The following is a 20140-nucleotide window of genomic DNA, read 5'->3' on the forward strand; positions in this document are numbered from 1 at the left end:
TAAGTAAGAGGGAAAAAGAGAAGTGAAGGAACTTGCCCAAACTTCTACAGCTAAAAAGAGGAAACATTGAAATTCCAATGCAGGAGCATGGTCGCTGGGGGCCCAGACTCTTCACTGCTATACTTGGTCCCTGTCATCAAGGTATTGTCTCAGTCAAGCCTGGTCACCTGGAGTCTTAGACATCATGAGTGGATTCTTTCTTTTGGTGCAAAGAGTGTCATGTGTGTCTACTCCATGGACACTCCAGGTGTGCCCAGCTTCATCTGAATCCTGGACCAGCATGGCTTAGGTCACCAATTGGAACCTATTTTCAGAACACACATTCCCTCATTTCATCCACACCACAATCCTAGGACAGAGGTATTATCGCCCCCTATTCTGCCTAGTGTTAGAGGTTATATAACTTGCCCAAGGCCACACAACTAGTCGGTTGTTGAAATTCTGGAGTTCCCATCATGGCTTAGTTGTTAACAAACCTGACTAGGATCCATGAAACACGGGTTTGATCCCTGGCCCCTGTCGGTGGGTTAAGGATCCAGCATTGCTGTGAGCTGTGGTGTAGGTTGCAGATGCGGCTCGGATCCCACATTGCTGTGGATGTGGCTGTGGCTGGCAGCTACAGCTCCCATTCCACCCCTAGCCTGGGAACTTCCATATGCCATGAGTGTGGCCCTAAAGACAAAAGAAAGAGAGAAAGAAAGAAAGAGAAATTCTGACTCATATCTTCGGGGAGTTAAGGTCAAGCTTTTCCCTTTACACCAGATGAGAAAAGTTGCTCTATGGGTCAATGGTCAGAGAAAGCTAGTGGAGGAAGTGAGAACTGAGCTGGGATATGAAGACAGGGTAGCATTCAGATATGGGGAAGGAAGAAGGGAGGGCACTCGAGCAGGAGGAACAGCATGAGCAATAGCATGGAAGTGGGACTCAATGGAGCATTAAAGGCATGGCGAAGGGCAGGCTTAGCTAGAACAGGTAATTTATACAGCACTGCAGTGACTGAGAGATTGGAGGGTGCACGAAGGCATATTGAGAAGGTTATTGAAAGCCAAGCTAAGGAGCTTGGGCTTTATTATGTAGGCATCAGGGACTCATTGAGCAGGCAAGTGATGTGTACAAAGCAGTGTTAATAGAGTAGAAATCATCGGGATGAACTGGACAGGGGAACTAGGAATGAGCCAGGAGGTGAGTGTGGAGGTGATTGCAATGGGCCATGTGAGAGGTCAAAAGACACGAACTTGAGACCGTGGCTGGGAAAATGGATGTGAGGAGGAGACACAAAATCTAACAAAGAAAATTCTGCAGACTTATCTACGGATTAGCTGTGGGAATTAAAGGTATGAGGTGCATCAAAGATGACTCATTAACCATCAGGTATATGCTGCCAGAATGGGAGCTGCAAAGGTAAGTATTTGCAGCCCTTGCTCCTTTAAAGTGTGCTGTGCAGAAGGAGACATTCATAGGTAAACAAGTCATTCTGGTTCATGTGGTCACTGCTTTAGTAGAGGCATCTTCTGGCACCATCTCAGCATTGGGGCACTTCGGCTGCCGTGGCCAAGACCTCGCCAATGAGGACAGTTTCAAGATCACTGTGGTCCAGCTGTGGGACAGCAAGGAGGAAATGATGACCTCGGTGGGGGGGGGCGACATGGAGGAGAGGCACTGACCATACTGATCCTAAGGGGAAGGGTCTCCCGGGCAGAGGAAGCAGCACATACAAAGGCAACCAGGTGTCCCATAGCATGTTTTGAACGCCAAATGTTTTAATGCTGAATAAATTGGAGAAAGGAAAAACAGAACTAGCGAAGTCTGGAGGGAGCTGCTTTAGGGGAAAAAATCACAAGGATAATGGTTAAATCAAAGATTTGGAAACAAAAGGACATGGATCCGTTTCTAGTTGTGAAATATATGACAAGTCACTTTATCTCTCTGGGCCTGGTTTTCTCATCTATATAATGTGAATTGTATTACTGCAGTACAATGTTCTTGAGAGGATTAAGTAAGAAATATAAATAAAGCACTTTGCCTCAGAGCTGGTACATACATCAGCTCACTGAATGATAGTTGGTGCTGTTCTCACAATCATGGTTGAGTTTAAGTATCAATGGCCCATCAATGACAATGCCCACCAGGCTGTTAGAAATGGGGAGAATGATGTGCCATCAAGGTCCGAGCAAGGAGATAGGATCCTTGAAACCCCAGGAGCATCAAGTCCCTCAAAGGGCCCAGATGTCAGGAGAAGGGCAGAGTCTCAGGCTGAGTGTCTGGATTATCACAAGATGTTTGTGTTCAGTGCAGGGGAGGACTAGGAGCTGGCCACTGAGGGAGCAGGCGGGACAAGGTCCATATGGCCTCATGGGAGCCAAAGGAGGTGAGAATTCAAGTGAGTCAGGATCAAATACTTGACCAAGAAGTTTCTAGAATAAGTATTATGGAATGACTAGGACTGAGAAAGTTGTAGGAGATTAAGAGGAGACTAGGTGAGAGAGAGCAGATGGAGGAAGCGAAAGTTTGTGAAAAACAGGTGACCTGAGTTCTAGGCCCCACTCTGAAAATAACCCCATCCTTTTTGGGAAGGTCACATGCCCCCCTCTATGCCTTTTTCCTTATCTGTAGCATGAGACGGTTAGACTAGATGACTTTGAAATTCCTTTCCAGCTCTCAGATACTAAGCACACCAAGCTGTGGGGCGTTGTGGGGAGAGGGTTAAGGAAGACATGCTATAGATGTTACAGAGTCTGTACCATCTCCTCCCTTTTCCTCTATTTGGCCACTTCTACTGCCTGGAGGAAGGAACACAGAGGGGACAGCCTATAAGTCAGCACCCATCAATCTCTACCTCCCATATTCCTGCCCTTATGTAGTTATCTTCTCTTGAGTGGGATTGGTGGGCCCCTAGTGACTTACTTCTAGTAAATATAATATGAAAAAGTGATGGATGTCACTTCTGAGATGACAAAGGACTCAAAGTGTGTGAGGTACAAAGAGACTGTGGCTTTCATATGTGTATTCTCTTGTGCTTTCTCACTCACTCCCTCTCTCCAAGGAAAGCCACCTGCCACATTGTAAGCTGTCCTGTGGAGATGTCCGCATGGCAAAGAACTGAGAGAGGGCCCCAGCCAGTGGTGAGTGAGGCGTTCGTGAGAAACTGAATTCTACTCACAGCACCAGGAATCTTCCCAGCTGAGTTTTCAGATGAGACCACAACCCCAGCAGACATTTTGCAGCCTTGCTAGATAGAATGCAGAGGTAGAGGCACCCAACTAGGCTGTTCTTAGATTCCTGGGATTCCACAGAATCCCTGTGGATAATGACCGTTTGGGTTATTAAGCCATTCATAGGGAGGAGGGAGGTGATTTGCACACAACAATACGTAATTACAAACTACAAGATGACAAACAGAACAGGGCTGCATTTTTTAAGAAAAGGAGAAGTTAACTCCAGGAATAGAAGAGTGGAGGAAGCATTTGAAACAAAAGGAATGGTACATGGCAGTCTCAGACTTGGATTTCAGCATGCCATGATTCTCAATCCCCCACATGGATCCAGTACAGAGTTGGTCCTCTATACTCATTTAATTCACTTAATTGTAGTTAATTCATCACCGTCACCTCCCCATAATCCTTGAAAAATGTTTATTGTGCTCAATTCTCATTTCCCCAAACTCATCATATTATTCTTGTTCAGAAATACTTCACCAAGTCTCTTGGGATTTTCAGGAATGTGTGCCTACTGATTTGCATGCAGGAAGACATACAAGAATCTTTTTGTTAGAGGTTATTGAGATATGTTCTTTTGAAACCTCTTCCTTGATCTTCTTCTGCAGACAGATTTAACTAATGGGCGAGGTGTCTTAGTCCTGGGAGTGCTATCCTTCATTTCCTACCCAGCTTCATTTATAAGGACTAGCCTCATAGTCTCTTCTCTTTGCTCTGCTGACATATTTACTGAAACCCTGCCCAGCAATTTTTCACATAAGATGGGATTTCCATTTGAGCGTGGAATCTGCTAGCAGAACTAGAGTTACCTCCCTCTGGAATAGATGAGGAAATCTTATCATATCCATTTTCTTTGTCCAGTATTTATATCCAGACTCCTCAGCCTCCTTTGCAGTTCAGTTGGGACTCAGGTGACTCGTTCTGGTCAATGAACTGTAAACAGAAGGGATGTGTTGTCCCATCTGTTTGAGGGCAGTTAAGAATCTCTATTCTCCTGCTGAGATACCCACAGGGGCCATGAATTGACAAGGGAGGTATTGAGAATGGAAGCAGTCTGGATTGTTGAGTTAGTGTATGAAGAACAACCATCCTACCCTGAAGTTTAAGAGGGCAAGTTTAAAACTTACCATGTTAAGTCACTGAAACGTGAGGGCTTATTTATTACACAGCATAATCTAGCTTATACTGATGAAGGAACCCCTAAAAAAAGAGACGTGACAGAAAACCTGAAAGCTACACCAAAATGGTACTACATGAGATCAGAGAAATCATAAGGGCTCCACTCTTGCCAGGGACCCGTGGACCAAGTTGAGGATGCTGGTGGGAGAGTTCAAAGGGCATAGAGCAGGGGTGGCATAATCAGAGCCCTTTGCTCCTCGTTGGAGAATGGAGTGATGGTGGATATAGATAGAGGTCCGATGAGGGATGGCTCTGCTTAGATGAAGGTGGTGGGAGAATCAATGAAGAGATGTGGAGGAATTTGAACTCTACTTCATGTAGAATCCGCAAAACATTGATTGATGAGATCACTGCAAAGGTGGATACATATCAAGATATCCCAGATTCTCAACTGGGTGTGCAGTGGTGCCCTTCTTCGGAATAAGTAACACATGCAAACCACCAGATGTGGTACGAGGGTGGGGAGTGTAGGGGAAGGTGATCAATCCAGCTTTAGATGTAGTCAGTAGAAAGTGAATGTGAGGCAGCCACATGGCAAAGATTAGTGGGTACTTGGAGATACAGGTAGACCTCGAGAGGTCAAGGGTAAGAAGTAGACATTTCTGTCATCAGCTAAGAGATGGCTGTCAAAGATGCAGGCATGTAAGAGAGAGCAACAGGGAGTTCCCAGGCTCAGTGGAAACGAATCTGACTAGCATCTATGAGGATGCAGGTTTGATCCCTGCCCTTGCTCAGTGGGCTCAGGATCCAGTGTTGCCATGAGCTGTGGTATAGGTCACAGGCTGGCTCAGATCTGGCATTGCTGTGGCTGTGGCATAGGCCAGTGGCTACAGCTCTGATTCGACCCCCAGCCTGGGAACCTCCATAGACCTCAGGTGTGGTCCTAAAAGGACCAAAAAAACAAAAACAAAACAAAGCAAAAGACCCCAAACAAACAAACAAACAGAAAATACAGAGCAACAGGGGGAAAATGTAGGAGGAAAGGCTTTATTTCAGTTTAGCAAAGATCTTATTTGTACCAGGTCCAGCTGGCTATGGCATACAAAGACGAATAAGACAGAGTGCCTTGAGTTTCTTAGAGAATCGAGCATGGTGTACAGGCATATACACAGTAACAGGATGGATGATGTGACCATCCCTGCTGGCGGGTAGGGGCAGGTGGGGTCTGTAAACCTTGGTCTGTCATCATCATAGGAGCTCCTGACTCACTGAGTAATGTCTTGTCTTCCTTAAGACTTTGACGTCTTTCCTCACAGTCATCCACCAGCCACGATCTTCCCGCTCTTCCTACCTAGTCTTTGCAAACCCAAACTCTGTTCTTTTGCATCCTGTGGATCTGTTTCTGCAATGGAAATCCCCTTCTCAGGTTCCCCAGGCAATAGTCGTCCCCCAAACTTTGCAGAGCTGCAGAACTTTTGATGCCAGCCCTCATCCAAAAAGTGAAACTAAATGAACTCACTGCCTTATGCAGCTGTCTCCATTGGTAATGGAATCCTTTTATTACAGGGAATTAGTTTAAAACATGTTATTAAACAGATCAAAATGAGCAATAGCAATGAAAGTCGTTAAAATGCAAGGCGTAAGAGAGCACAGCTTCCCCCCTGAAATAAGAGAAATCTGAAAGTTATGATTGGAACAATTTTGAGTGGGAAGAAAATGAGAATGAGGTGCCACAAGGGATAAAGTGATGTGGGGACAACAGCTACCGCTGAAAATGGTGGGGCTCACCTCAGAGGAAGAAGGGGTGCTCCAAAGAAGAGTCTCTGGTGTAACCCAAAGGGAAGGGCCCAGGGCCAGGGTACGGATGGATGCAGAGGCCCCGGGGAAACCCAGCAAATGGTAGCTTAGCCAGTCTTGCAGTCACAGTAGAGTAACAGTGGCCAATATGCTGAGTACTTTCCATGTGTTACCATTTTGCTAAATTCTGCATTTGCACATCTTACTTAATCCCTGTAACAACCAATGCAGTAGGTAAGGGTATCACCCTCCTTTTCACGGACAGGGAAACTGAGCCTCAGAAAGGTTCATATCTTGGGAGTTCCCGTCATGGCGCAGTGGAAACCAATCTGACTAGCAACCATGAGCACGCAAGTTCAATCCCTGGCCTTGTTCAGTGGGTTAAGGATCTGGCATTGCTGTGAGCTGTGGTGTAGGTCGCAGACCTGGCTTGGATCCCGCGTTGCTGTGGCTGTGGTATAGGCTGGCGGCTATAGCTCCCATTTCACCCGTAGCCTGGGAACCTCTGTATGCCACAGGTGCGGCCCTAAAAAGTCCAAAAAGAAAAAAAAAAAAAAGAAAAGAAAGAAAGGTTTGTATCTTGCCCAATTGACAAAGCTAGTAAGGGCTAGAAGTGGGATTTGGACTTTGAACCCAAGTCTGCCTGACTTCAGAGCACATACCCCCTAATCATTATGCTATGAGGGCAGAGCTTAAGGTAATAACAGATATGGCCCTGCCCTCCAAGAACTTACCACTGGGAATGTGAGTGAGGTTTATAGACTTAAAATGCAAGCAACCCAGTTAGGAAAGGAGTGGTCCCAGCTGGGGAACTTGGTCTCAGTACCCTGGGGATTCAGATTTGGTTGGGCATGCCTCGGGATTGCAGAAAGAACTTACCCTGAGCATAGAGAGAATAGGGGGGCACACAGCCTTCCTTCAAGGTCAGTGATCTGCCCTTGGCAGGACAGATAAGCATGGCATGCATCTCTAATTATGCCCACTTGTCTATTGCCCTCCCCTCCCCCTGGTCTGGGTTAGCCTAGGGAAGTTCAGGGCATCAAAATGACAGGAAAACAGGAAGTTCTTGTTGTGACTCAGTGGTAACAAACCCGACTGGTATCCCTGAGGATGCAGGTTCGAAGCCTGGCCTCGCTCCATGGATTAAGGATCTGGTGTTGCTGTGAGCTGTGGTGTAGGTCGCAGATGCAGCTCGGATCTGGCATTGCTCTGGCTGTGGTGTAAACCAGCAGTGGTAGCTCTGATTCGGCCCCCTAGCCCAGGAACTTCCACATGCTGCAGGGGTGACCCTAAAAAGAAAAAAACAAAATAGACAGGAAAACTAGTGTAATTTGGAACTTCAGCCTCTCCGCTGTGGACTCAGAAGTTGATACGTCTCTCCAAGTTTGTCATCCCTCCCCTAATACTCGGGACAAAAAGTTCCAGTGAAAAAGAGCCCTTAGCGTCACAGGGCCGCTTAGTGCCTTGACGAGCAGTGCTGACTTATTTAGAAAATGCTTTCTTAGGCAGAACAGAAATATGTCGGGCTGACACTTTTTTTTTTTTTTTTTTGTCTTTTTGCCATTTCTTGGGCCGCTCCCACGGCATATGGAGGTTCCCAGGCTAGGGGTCGAATCGGAGCCACAGCCACTGGCCTACACCACAGCCACAGCAACGCAGAATCCAAGCCGTGTCTGCAACCTACACCACAGCTCATGGCAACGCTGGATCCTTAACCCACTGAGCAAGGGCAGGGACCGAACCTGCAACCTCATGGTTCCTAGTCGGATTCATTAACCACTGCGCCATGACGGGAACTCCCTGGCTAACACTTTTACAGGGAACATCGCTTCTGTCCATTAGCTGTACGAAATTACTCTTCAGTGTGCTCAACTGGATATTTGCAAAGGGTGGTCATGTCCTGCTTCAGCCCCTATGGTACAGGGTAACATTCCCCCAAGTTCTTGGATTTTAGTACCCTCGATATCAGGAGGGCAACTTTGTCAGTGTCTCCCTAAAAGGTGGGGACCAGAAGCAAGCATCACACTTTGGGTGCTGTAGAGCAAAGACTAGCGCAGTAGGACCACCTCACTTCCTTCAAGAGCCCCTACCATTAATAAGGGCTTCCATTGCAAACAGCCCCACTACTCCTGAATAAGCAAGCCTTTCCCAGGAGTTCCCGCTGTGGCTTAGCGGGTTACGAGGTTGACTAGTATCCATGAAGATGTGGGTTTGATCCCTGGCCTCACTCAGTGGGTTAAGGACCTGGCGTTGCCATGAGCGGTGGTGTGGCTTGCAGACTCGTCTCGGATCTGGCGTTGCTATGGCTGTGGTGTAGGCCAGCAGCTGTGGCTCCGATTCGACCCCTAGCCTCGGGACTTCCGTGTACCGCAGGTTCTGCCACAAAAAAATTAAAAATAAAGCCAAAAAAAGAATGAAGAAGAAAAAAGCCCCCTTCCAATACTTTTGCAAAGTCGTAATACCCACCTCCAATCCCTGTGCAGTTGCTTTCTGGACCCAGGATTAATCTCTGCTGAATGAGTTGACCCTTCGTTCCAGCTTACTGCGGTCGCTTTGGATCCTGGTTCTGTCATCTGACATAATCACCATTCCTGCCACGGTCCTGTCATCTGCAAATTTGATGAGCTAGAGCTCATTGTATTTTTCTGAGTCATTGACAGAAACATGGGATTTGTCAGATCAAGAACAGAGGGCTGGAATGGGACCCTGACACTGGCTAAACTGTCTCCAGATGTCTAGACTTTGAGACCCGCAAGAATTGATCTGCTATGTCAAGCTCACAAAAGGGCAAAGTATGAATCAAAAGGTCAATTTACTATTGATATTGGGATGCGTTTCTGCCATGAAGCCTGCTGTTACCGGTCACTCTGTGACAATTTCCTGCACATCCATTTCTTGGCATCAGCAACCTGAGAGGTACCCTCTCCTCTTGGGAGACAGGGCCTGAAACATGCTGTTTTTAAATGAAAAAGGAGTGAAGACAGTCAAAGAATATTTCCATGAAGGCAAGTTTAGAATGCTCGGTTTCTCTGTTTTTACATGGACATTCTTGGGTGCCGAGGCAGTTCCAACATGGGCTACCTGCAAGCCGTCTAGTGAAAGAAAAATACACATAGTCAAATAATTGTAATGTTGGTGATAAGTGCTCTTTCAGACGGGTGGGGAGATGACTGCGGGACCCTGCATGGGAGACACTAACTCTGCAGAAGGGACATTTAAAAACTTCACAGAAGGAGTTTCCATTGTAGCTTTACGGGTTACAAACCCAACTGGTATCCATGAGGATGTGGGTTCAATCCCTGGCCTTGCTCCATGGGTTAAGGATCTAGCATTGCCATGAGCTGTGGTGTAGGTCACAGAGGCGGCTCAAACCTGGTGTGGCGGTGGCTGTGGTGTAGCCAGGCAGCTGTAGCTCCGATTCAACACCTAGCCTGGGAATTTCCATATGCTGCAAGTGCAGCTTTAAAAAGACAAAAAAAAAAAAAAAAAATTCGCAGGCAAGGTGACCTTTTGAAACTGATAGCACTTGAACCTAGCCAGAACCCAGACGTGACTTGAACCCCCAGGCCAGGACTTGAACCCAGCGAAACCCAGACTGGAACTTGAACCCACATGCCAGGACTCCAACCCAGCGTAGACTCAGATAAGGACTTGAACCCACAGTTTTTTAATTAAAATCACTCACCCTCATGTCTGGACTTGAGGTTCATGTCCTTTGCGCCTTAGTGCCGAAGGAACTCAGTGAGAGACAAGGTGATAGGCAAGAAATCGATTTATTAAGGTAGGACGCTCGTGAGAGATGCAAGTGGGCACGCAAGGAGGCTCTGCCCGGAGGATTCAGTGGGCTACAGTTTTCTTATCCACGGGGAGTGGGGGTGAGAAAGACCGCCTCTTCCTCTTTCTTCAAGTAGAATTCCTCCTTCGTATCCAGTAAGGGAGTATTTGACCCTAACAGGTCAAACTAGGACTGTCACGGTGCTTGTTCAAATGAACAAAATTCAAATCAGATCCTTGCCCTGGGCTGAACCTGGATGCAGGCCTCATCCCACCCCCCCACCCAGTGACCAGAGGCATATCTTGTGCCTCCACTCTTGGAGCAAGGCTGCTTCAGGAAGGCTTTCTTGAGCAATTATTAACTTACAGTGACCTCCCCACAAGCCCGAGGTCTCCCTCTCCATCTCTGGTCCCCTCCTGGGACTTGTACGACCACTGAGTAACCGTCCCCTCCATCCCTATCACTCTGAGCTAGCTTTGCTTGGTGGAGGGTGGAGGAAGGAGACAGGGATTCTAGGCAGAGAGCAGAAAAATGTGGACCAGAAAGAGATGCGGCAAGGCTGGGAAACAGCAGAAAATCTGGGAGGATGGGGCAAGGAAGGAGAAAACCAGGCAAAAAGGGTAAATGGTGGGCACCACTTCCACACTTACTGAGCTCCTAAGGTGGACTGTACGGTGTTTACTTCCGGGGCAGGTCAACGGCGTAGTCCCTGCCACCGAGAGCTTCCTGGTTGGGCAGACCTGAGACAGTGACTGATCTTCTCTGAGTCTCAATCTCCTCCCGGGTAAGACAAAGGTGATCATTAGAGGGGATGAAGTGAGATGAGGTCTCCAGCACTGTGCCTGACACACAGGGCTAGGTCCGCAGGGCAAACGTGGTGGAAATCCTTCTTTTCTCCTTCCGTGAGTCCACGTGGGTGGGGCTGAGGGTCCACGGCCCCATTACTGGACTGGGTGGTCCCCCAAGAAGCTGCTCTGGTGCAGCCTCCCGCTGGGCAGAAGGCCATGTTGGCATCTGGAGACGCATCTTTCCTCAGCCTTCTGATGGCGAGGCTTCCAACCCCAGCCACGCACTGCTGTCTCTGGGAAAGATCAAACTTGGAGTAAAATTTCAATGTCATGGACGATTCACCCAGAAAGAAGATTCCAGGTTGTTTGTTTGTTATTTTGTTTGTTTGCCTTTTAGGGCTGCACCGGCAGCATCTGGAGATTCCCAGGCTAGGGGTCAAATCGGACTGTAACCACTGGCCTACACCAGAGCCACAGCAACGCAGGATCCAAGTCGAATCTGCAACCCACACCACAGCTCACGGCAATGCTGGATCCTTAACCCACTGAGCGAGGCCAGGGATCGAACATGCAACCTCATGGTCCCTAGTCAGATTCTTTCTGCTGTGCCACGACTTTAGTTTTCAAATCGTGTTTTGTGCATCCTGTTTGGCGTCCGAGTTGGGCCTGGTCCAGACACCTGCTCTAGGTTTAGATAGATTCTGAAAGATGCTGGGGTGGGACTTAGACCCACTCGCCTATTGAGGACTTTTATCCCCCGCTCAGTGCTGGGAGCAAGCCTAACGGAGGCCAGTGTCTGACACCAGCAGGCAACCCCAGCAGGGTAAGAACAGGATCACAGTCAGCACCAGGAAGGACCCACAAAGGGTTAGCAGAGAGCCCCACAGCAAAGAAATAAGGACTTTGAGGACCTACCCATGCGGCCGTTAAATTATACATCTGCCCCTCAGTATCCACGGGGGACTGGTTTCAGGAGCCCCCACGGATGCTGAAACCTAAGGACACTCAAGTCCCTTTTGTAGATGGCTAGTGTGGTCACGACAGTCCACTCTCCCTATCTGCAGTTTCATGCCTGCGGATTCAACGGGTCCAAAATCTCTGCTGTTTGCACTCCTGGATGCAAAGCTCGTGGATATGGAGGGGCCAATTACATACTCCCAAACATTTCTCGAATTTTTTTTTCTTTCTCCTTTGGCCACCACCCCACAGCATATGGAGTTCACAGGCGAGGGATCAGATCCAAGCCAAAGCTGTGACAACTGTGCGGGGCCAGGGATCGAACCTGCATCCCAGCACGGCACAGACACCGCCCATCCCCTAGCACCGCTATTTCTCAAATTCTTATGTGTCAGAAACAGCAGCAATAGTTTAGACACCTCACCTCAGTGCATCCTCACACACACTCCAGGCAGAACTAGCTATAATCTTATTTCCAGAAAGGAATTCAAGACTCCGAAAACTTGCTAGAGGCCCTGCAGCTAGAGGATGGGGGCGTCAGGAATTGAGGCTGGACCTGACTTTGCTATGACCTGCGCTTTAGCATCCTTCGTGGTCATGAAATCGATACACCTGCTATGGGCCAGGCATGGCGTGCAGCTCTTTCCATGAATTATGTCATTTTCTTCTTAGAACGATTTCCCAGGAGGTATCATCATTCCTGGCCTCATCTGAGCACCAAGGAATGGGGGCGGGACCGGGAGTTTCGGTGCCTTCCTCCTGGGCACGTAGCAGAAGCAGCAGAGTTGAGCTGGAACTGCCTGACTCCTGGGTCAGAGGTTTCTCCATCCTTCTGGATCAGAGAACACAAGAGCAGAGCCTCTGATGGAAGCCAGTGGCTGGGCTGGATGCACAGGGCGTGAAAGCTGCCAAGTTTGGTCCTTCTGCAGCCTCAGACAGCATAATCATAGGCGGGGAGGCTGTCCCCTAGGAGGCCTGATTAGGGGATGCACGAAAGAAGGAGGAAGGGGTCCAGCTGTGGGATCCAGAGGTAGCAACAGCTGGAATAAGCTGAGTCCCGTCCACCATGCCACTGGGGGTCCAGGGGAAACCCAGCCTGCCCCAGGCCAGTTAGGTTTTCTAGATTTTATAGAAAGGAGCGTTCCTGCCATGATATTTCCAGTTTTTTAAAAAAGAAAACATGGCAAGCCGTGGTTTCAGAGCTAATAAATCCTCTCTGAACAACACCTGTGCCTGCTAGAGGTGGAACAATAATTCTTCACTTTGTTCTTTATGGACAAAGAAAGCACAACCACCCACTAAGTGTTGTTATAAACCTCCTGCTGGGAGAAGCCACAGGTCTCCCTCTCCTGGGCCCCAAACTCTGCCATATCAAATTGTGAGCAGTGATGTCAGCTCCTCTTGAAAATGCAAATCTGCCTCCACGGCCCTGTCTCTGCTCTATTTTTCCTCACTGGAGCAGTTCTGGGCGAGTGTACAGGGTGGGCGCTTCTCAGCAAGAGCCTGCCACAAATGGCTTGGTTTGGGGCAAGGGGGCGTTCACCACCCCGGTGGCAGACCATCTATTTGCACGGGGTGGCGGAGAGACTGGACCTTTCAGAGACCAAAGAAAGCAGGGCTGTCAGTCTGCAGAATAGCAGCAATTATGAGGCACTCAGAAAGGACCCCTTCACCCCCATCTTCAATCCAGACCCATATTCGGGGCCTCCTGCCATGAAAGGTCTCTTTGGGGGGTGTTTAGGCCATTAATAAGGGATCAAGGGGACAGCCTCACAGCGGGGGACTGTGCTGTCCAAGGCCACGAGAGACTGACTTTTGAAATGCTGATGATCACTTTCCAGGGTAGGACACCTGCCACCGGCAGAACTGAAAACGGCCAACTTGGCCCAGACCCTGGACGGAGGAATGTGGGTTCTGGATACAGATGAGTCTCTGTCATGGCCAGCTGTACGATGGTGGACATGTCACCTAACATGTCCTCTCTGAGCCTAATTTTCTCCTGTGTGCTTTTCTCCTAATAGAAAGATACCGCTTTCTACCTTAGAGATGGAAAACAAATAGCATGCACAGAATGCCTAGCATACAGCAGGCGCCTAATCAGTGTTTATGGCGACATCATCATCATCATGTGTATGATGAGAATCAGTGTGCTTCAGTCTTAATTAAATTTTACAACGGACCTACTCTGTGCAAGACACTCAATTCCTACTACGTGCTAGGTACCAGAGACAAGTTTTGATGACAGTGGAAGAGAGAGATGTGCCTGGAGACAGAGAAACCTCGTATGTTCTCTGTAAGCCCCTTCTTCAGCTTACAAGCCACGCAGTCCCTTTCCCTAGTCACTTTCTCACTGCCAACATCCCCATTAGCTCCAATTCATAGGTGACCAATCCATGTGCCACAGTGGATCATCTCAAAATTGTTTGAGGCAGTTCGTCTCAATGGTCCTACCGTATTCCTGGGAAGAGAACAGAGCCACTCTGACAGTCTGCATTTTATAGGATGCCCGCGAGGAGCACACAGTGCAAGAAGGAGACAAAGGTGTGAGGGTGTGAGGTTTAAAGTATGTAACAGGAACCCCAGATGGCATCTGTGGGAATTGTCACCCCCTGACCAGGTCCCAGGTGCTGGCAGTCCTGTAGAATCTGGGTATCTGGGAGACCGGTTGTCAATGAAGTACTAGACCCAAACGGCTTTCTGATCGCTGACAAGGGAAGGAGGAACGTGCACTGAGTGTGCCCCAGGCACTGTGTTCAGTGCTCTGCTTGCTGAATGTACAAGTCTTACGCATGCTCACCACCACCAGCGTGTTCCATATTAGCATCAGCCTCACTTGACAGATGAGAAACCTGAGACTTAGGAAGAGTAACTTGATCAGCCTCCAACACAGCAAGTGAGAGATGGAGCCAGCCTTTGGAGGCAGGTCTGCTAACTCCAAGTGGAGGTGGTCAGAGCTCCCCTCCCCATGCCGTCTCCTCAATCGCCACCTTGACGGGTGACCACCTGATGGTGTGTCCTTTGCTCTGGTCCAGTCATGGCTCTCTTGACTCCAGGTCATTGTCCCACTTGTCTGTGCCTCTTCAGAACACAGACAAGTGTTCTTTACTCTCCGTGCTTTTTTTTCTCTTCCTCCATGTTCTCTTGAAGCCATGTCCCCACCCCGTCATCCCTCCAGGAAAACAGTGCTTTGACTTCTCTACCTTTAAGTACGACAGCTGGGTTTCGTGTCAGCACTGACTATCAAAAGCAGTTGAGGTACCTGGCTTCCATCAAATGCGCCTCCTTTGCTTGGCTGTTGAAACCTAACCCTCTCTGGATGCTCCTTTTCCTCATGGGCCCCTCCCTCTCATGTGTTGATTCGCTTCCTCTTTTCAACTCCTAAGCTTTGGAGTGTCATAAGGCGCAGGCATCTTTTCTTGACCCTTAGGGTGTCTTATATCCCATTTCATGGCTTTAAATACCAGCCATATACTAACAATTCCCAAATATATATCTTCAGCTCAGACAGACATCACCTGATCTTCAGACTCCTAAACCCAACTGCCTAAACAGTATCTTAATCTGGATATCTAAGAGACATATTCACTCAACACATCCATAACCAGTTCTTTTTTTTTTAATTATTAAAGTATAGTTGACTTACCATGTTGTGCCAATGTCTGCTATCTAGCAAAGTGACCCAGTCATACATATATATGTGTATATATATATATATTTATATATTCACACACTCTTTTTCTCATATTATCTTCCATCATGTTCTATCCCAAGACATTGACTATAGATCCCCATGCTGGCCCATAACCACTTCTTACTCCCAGCCCCCAAACTATGTATCCTTCATTCTTCTCCATCTCAGTAAATTGCTACTTAACCCTTGGGGTTACTCAGCTCAAAACTCTGGATTCACCTTTCTTTCCTCTTTTTTCCCATGTTTCCTTTACTCTGTTCACAAATAGCTCTCTCCGCAAAAGTACTGCCAGATTAGATTGCTCCTTCCCTCCTCCAAAGCTTCTACTAGGGTTCAGGCCACTGTTATCTCCCCTTAGATGATTTCAGTGCCTCCTGAATGGTCCTCCCACTTTGATTCTTGTACGCCCATAGTCCCTTCCTAATAGACCAGCCAGAACAATCCTTTAAAAGACAAGCCAGGGAAGTTCCCGTTGTGGCGCAGCAGAAATGAAACCCACTAGTATCCATGAGGACACAGATTCGATCCCTGGCCTCACTCAGTGGGTTGGGGATCCGGTGTGTTGCCGTGAGCTGTGGTGTAAGTTGCAGACACAGCTCAGATCCTGCGTTGCTCTGGCCATGGCGTAGGCTAGCAGCTATAGCTCCATTTCAACCCTCAGCTTGGGAACTTCCCTATGCTGTGGATGCAGCCCTAAAAGCAAAAAGTTAAGAAAAAAAAAAAAAAAAAAGGTGATCCCCCTGGAGAGTCTGGGAATCAACAGGTTCCCGGAGATGGTTTTTCTAGCCCTAATCACAGGCTCTACTGTGTACTTTCTGAGCTTCACTCAAGCCGGGAGGCATGGGAGCTCTCATACCCCTCCCTTCAACCTGCCTCCAGAGACAGGGCCCCGAGGTCTTTGCTGGGCATTGCCCCACCTTGGTTTGGGTTGCCAAGGAACCAGGGATCCCCGACCCTCCAGCCTCCCTCCGCCAGGAGAGCTATCCCTCAATGGAGGCCTGGCACTGGCATATCCATCTTCTCTTATACTGACTCTCTGTCGTCAGGATCCACACGTTCCAGACAATTTGTCGGAGAGCAGAATGTGGCGTGTGTGCCTAACTGCTCATTTTGCTGGTGCTGCCAGGCTGCCCGTCTGAGAGTTTGGTGCTTTGGCAGGAAAAGCAATGATGGAGCACTGTGGGTGGGAAAACCAGCTGAAGTTCTGCTCGCTCCAGTTCAGGAGGGTGGTCCAGTCCAGATGCAGGCTTCCTTTTCTGCCCCCGGTAGGTTGCAGGGACAAAGCCTACCATTGGCCGTCTCCAGGGTAGATGAGCTGGAGATGCTGTCTTGCCTTGCTTATGACATTGGCAGCAGCTGGAAATAGTCCTCTTCTCATCAACACCATTCTGGCCCTGCCTGCTGCCAGGACCTTGGTATTAGGGGTCTAGAGCTTCTTGGGAAACAGCATTGCAGAAATCTGATTCATTCAATTGGAATGCAGCTCATGGGGTTGAAAGTGAGGGAATTTGGGGACAACCGGGTACATTTTCATGATGCCCAACACCTCTCGTGTGCCTTGTACATAATAATATGCTCCCCAGATGGATCATAGAAGAGACGTAAAGTCAATAGCAACCACAATAGCAGTAATTGTGCCCTAATGGAAAGAACATTGGCTTCAGCGCTGGGCAAGTCGGAACTGGTCTGTCAGGTCTACCTCTTACAGGCTGTGTGATCCTGGGTGCCTCGCATGGCCCCTCTGTGCTCTGTTTCCTCAGTTGTAAATAGGGTGATGATTCGTCCAGTGCAGGATGGTTGTGAGGAGTAAGTGCCATAACACAGGTGGCATGTCCAGCATATGCATGGTGCACGCGATGTGTTCAGTTAAAGTGTCCTCTGGTGCATTATGTCATTTGATTTTCCCAACAGCCCTGGGAAGAGACAAGGCAGGCTGGAATTTCTCCCATTAACCGAAAAAAAGGAAGCCTCAAGGAGGTAAATGGACTTGTCTGCAGGCACACAGAGCACGTTAAGGGAACCGCAGGGACTTGACATTGTCTAATTCCTCCCTCTGGATTCTTTCCAGTTAAATGACTCAGGCTCATCCATCATCTTCCAAAGCATCTAGCTCATTCTCCAAATGGATTCAGGCACCAGAGACATCCTCTGCTTTGAGCACTTCCTGGCCCTCCATCTGTCGGGTCCACCTCTCGTGGAGAAGGGGCTGGGGGATCTGTGGCAGCCTCTTGCTGACTCTGTTGGACACCTTCTTAGCAGCTTGGGATCTTGAGCTAGAACACTTGCTGGCCTTTGCTATTTTGGTTCCCTGGGGTCTTTTTGCATTGGCCCCAGTGTTCTACTCGTGACCAAGGCTGGTGGTCTTCATTGAGAAGCAGAGGGCCTCTATCATCTACGCCTCCCGTCTCCTTTCCTTCAGCCCAAAAAACTGAAGGGTTGTGGCACTGCGTCTAGAGAGTAGAAATCTAGGTGAGTGTTACCTGAGAAACTGAGGTTCACCCAGGTCATAGATGGAATGGCCGTGTCCTCCCAAAATTCATATATCAAAGGCCTGTTTTGATGGTGTGCATAGGTGGGGTCTTTAGGGAGAATTAGGTTTAGATGAGGTAATTAGGAATCTGGGTTCTTATAGGAGAAAGAGCCTGTGTCCTCTGCCATGTGAGGACATGGAAAGAAGGTGGCAGTCTGGAAACCAGGAAGAGGGGTCTCACCGAAGGTGACCACACTGGCACCCTGTTTTGGACTTCTAGCCCTCAGAACTATGAGTGTTTAAACCAAGCATTTGATGGTATTTTATTATGGCAACCCAACCTAAGATAGAAACTGACACCGAGAAGCGGGGTACAGTTGGAAACAAATAGGTCAAAATACTGAAGTGGTTTTGGGACTGGGTGTTGAGTAGAGGTGGGAAGAGTTTTGAGGTTCACTCTCAAAAGAAAAGGCCAAGACTGTTTTGAAGGAGCTTTTTTTGTCCCCCTTCTGGTCTCACCTACGGCGGGGATCGAATTCGTGCCTAAGCCACAGCGATAACAATGCCAGGTCCTTAACCGCTAAGCCACCAGGGAACTCCTGAAGGGGCTTTCAAAGGTGATTTTGGTGAGGGCTCAGAAAGAAAAGGGGAGAGCTGGAGAAAAGTTTCCATCTTCCTAGTGAGCACACAAATAATCATAAATAAAACATTGGTAGAAATGTGGACAGTTGGAGTTCCCATTGTGGCTCAGTGGTTAACGAACTCATCCTCGACGATGCAGGTTCGATTCCTGGCCTTGATCAGTGGGTTAAGGATCCAGCTTCGCCATGAGCTGCAGTATAGGTCACAGACACATCTCAGATCCCAAATTGTTATGGCTGCAGTATAGGCAGGCAGCTGAAGCTTCAGCTAGACCCCTAGCCTGGGAATTTCCATATGCCATGGGTGCAAGCCTAAAAAGCAAAACATAAAAATAAAAAAAATTTTTTAAAAAGAAATAGAACAGTGAAGGGCATTCTGGTGCCATCTCAGACAGAGATGAGGAACATGCTATTGGACAATGGAGAGAAGGTGAGCCTCATCATATGGCAAAGAACTTGGCTGAATTGGGTTCATGGTCTACTGTTTTGTGGAAGGTGGAACTTGTGGGCTATGAAATTGGATATTTAGCTGAGGAGATTTCTAAGCAGAGTATTGAAGGAGCAGCTTGGTTCTTTTGTACTGTTTATAGTGAAATGTGAGAAGAGAGAAACAAATTGAAGAAGGAATTATTAAACAAAAAGGAACAAGAACTTTGTGGAAAATTCTCAGCCCATCCATAATGAAAAAAAAAAAAAAAAAAAGAGAGAGAGAGAGAACAAGAGAGAGAGATTACTAAGGGTGTGGCCCAACAATGTTTTGATATGAAGATTAGTATGGATATGAACCAAGAATTTAATCAACCACCCCAGCAGAAGTGCTGCCAGGTGGAACTGAAGAGGGTGGAGATGAGAAATGAAGGAAAGCTGTCTGACTTCTTAGATCTTACAGGACCTGGACGACAGAGCGTTTAGATACAAATGTGTTTTATTCTTCAAGACGAAGGAAGAATTACCCGAAAGATCATTCAGAGATTCTCAGGGCTACCTCCCCCGTTTCAAATGGGGTGGGGAGGTGTGGTTATTGAGGGGAGACACTGCCTTGCTTTCAGTAGTCTTTCAGTAGACTGACTGCCCGGGTCTAGAGAGCAAGACCCCACTGTCAGGTCTTGGGGTGTCATCCCAGCCACAAAGCCACAGGGGTCGGAGCACGAACCCACTGGGTCTGGAAAGCAGGACCACTGCCTAATAGGTCTGGAGGCAGAGCCTTGAACCAGAAGGGATTATTCACAAGCCTGAAGATCTAAAGGTGTCTGTCTTGCTATGTTTTGAACGTGCTTGGCCCCATCTCCCCTTTCTTCTTCCTGATTTCTCCCTTTTGGAGCAGGAATGTCTCTCCTATGCCTGCCCACTGTTGTTATTTTGGGGCACATAATTGATCAGATTTCACATGTGCACAGCTGGAGGGAAATTTTTCCTTAGGATGAAAAGAGCATTTAGATGGTATTTAGATTAGACTTTAGAGTCGGTGCTAAAATGAGAAAAACTTTGGGATGAATGAATTGAATATATTGTCCATGAGAGACGGGCTTGAATCTGGGGAAGACAGAAGCAGAGTGTTATAGACCCAATATGTCCCTCCAAAATTCATATTCCCCCCCAAATTCATGTACCCCACCCCCTAAGGTGTTTGCAGGTGGGGGGCTTTGCAAGGGGTATTGGGTTTAGACAAAGTCAGGACAGCAAAGGT

The sequence above is a fragment of the Sus scrofa genome, chromosome 12 (assembly GCF_000003025.6).
Source record: "Sus scrofa isolate TJ Tabasco breed Duroc chromosome 12, Sscrofa11.1, whole genome shotgun sequence".
In the NCBI taxonomy this organism is placed as follows: Eukaryota; Metazoa; Chordata; class Mammalia; order Artiodactyla; family Suidae; genus Sus; species Sus scrofa.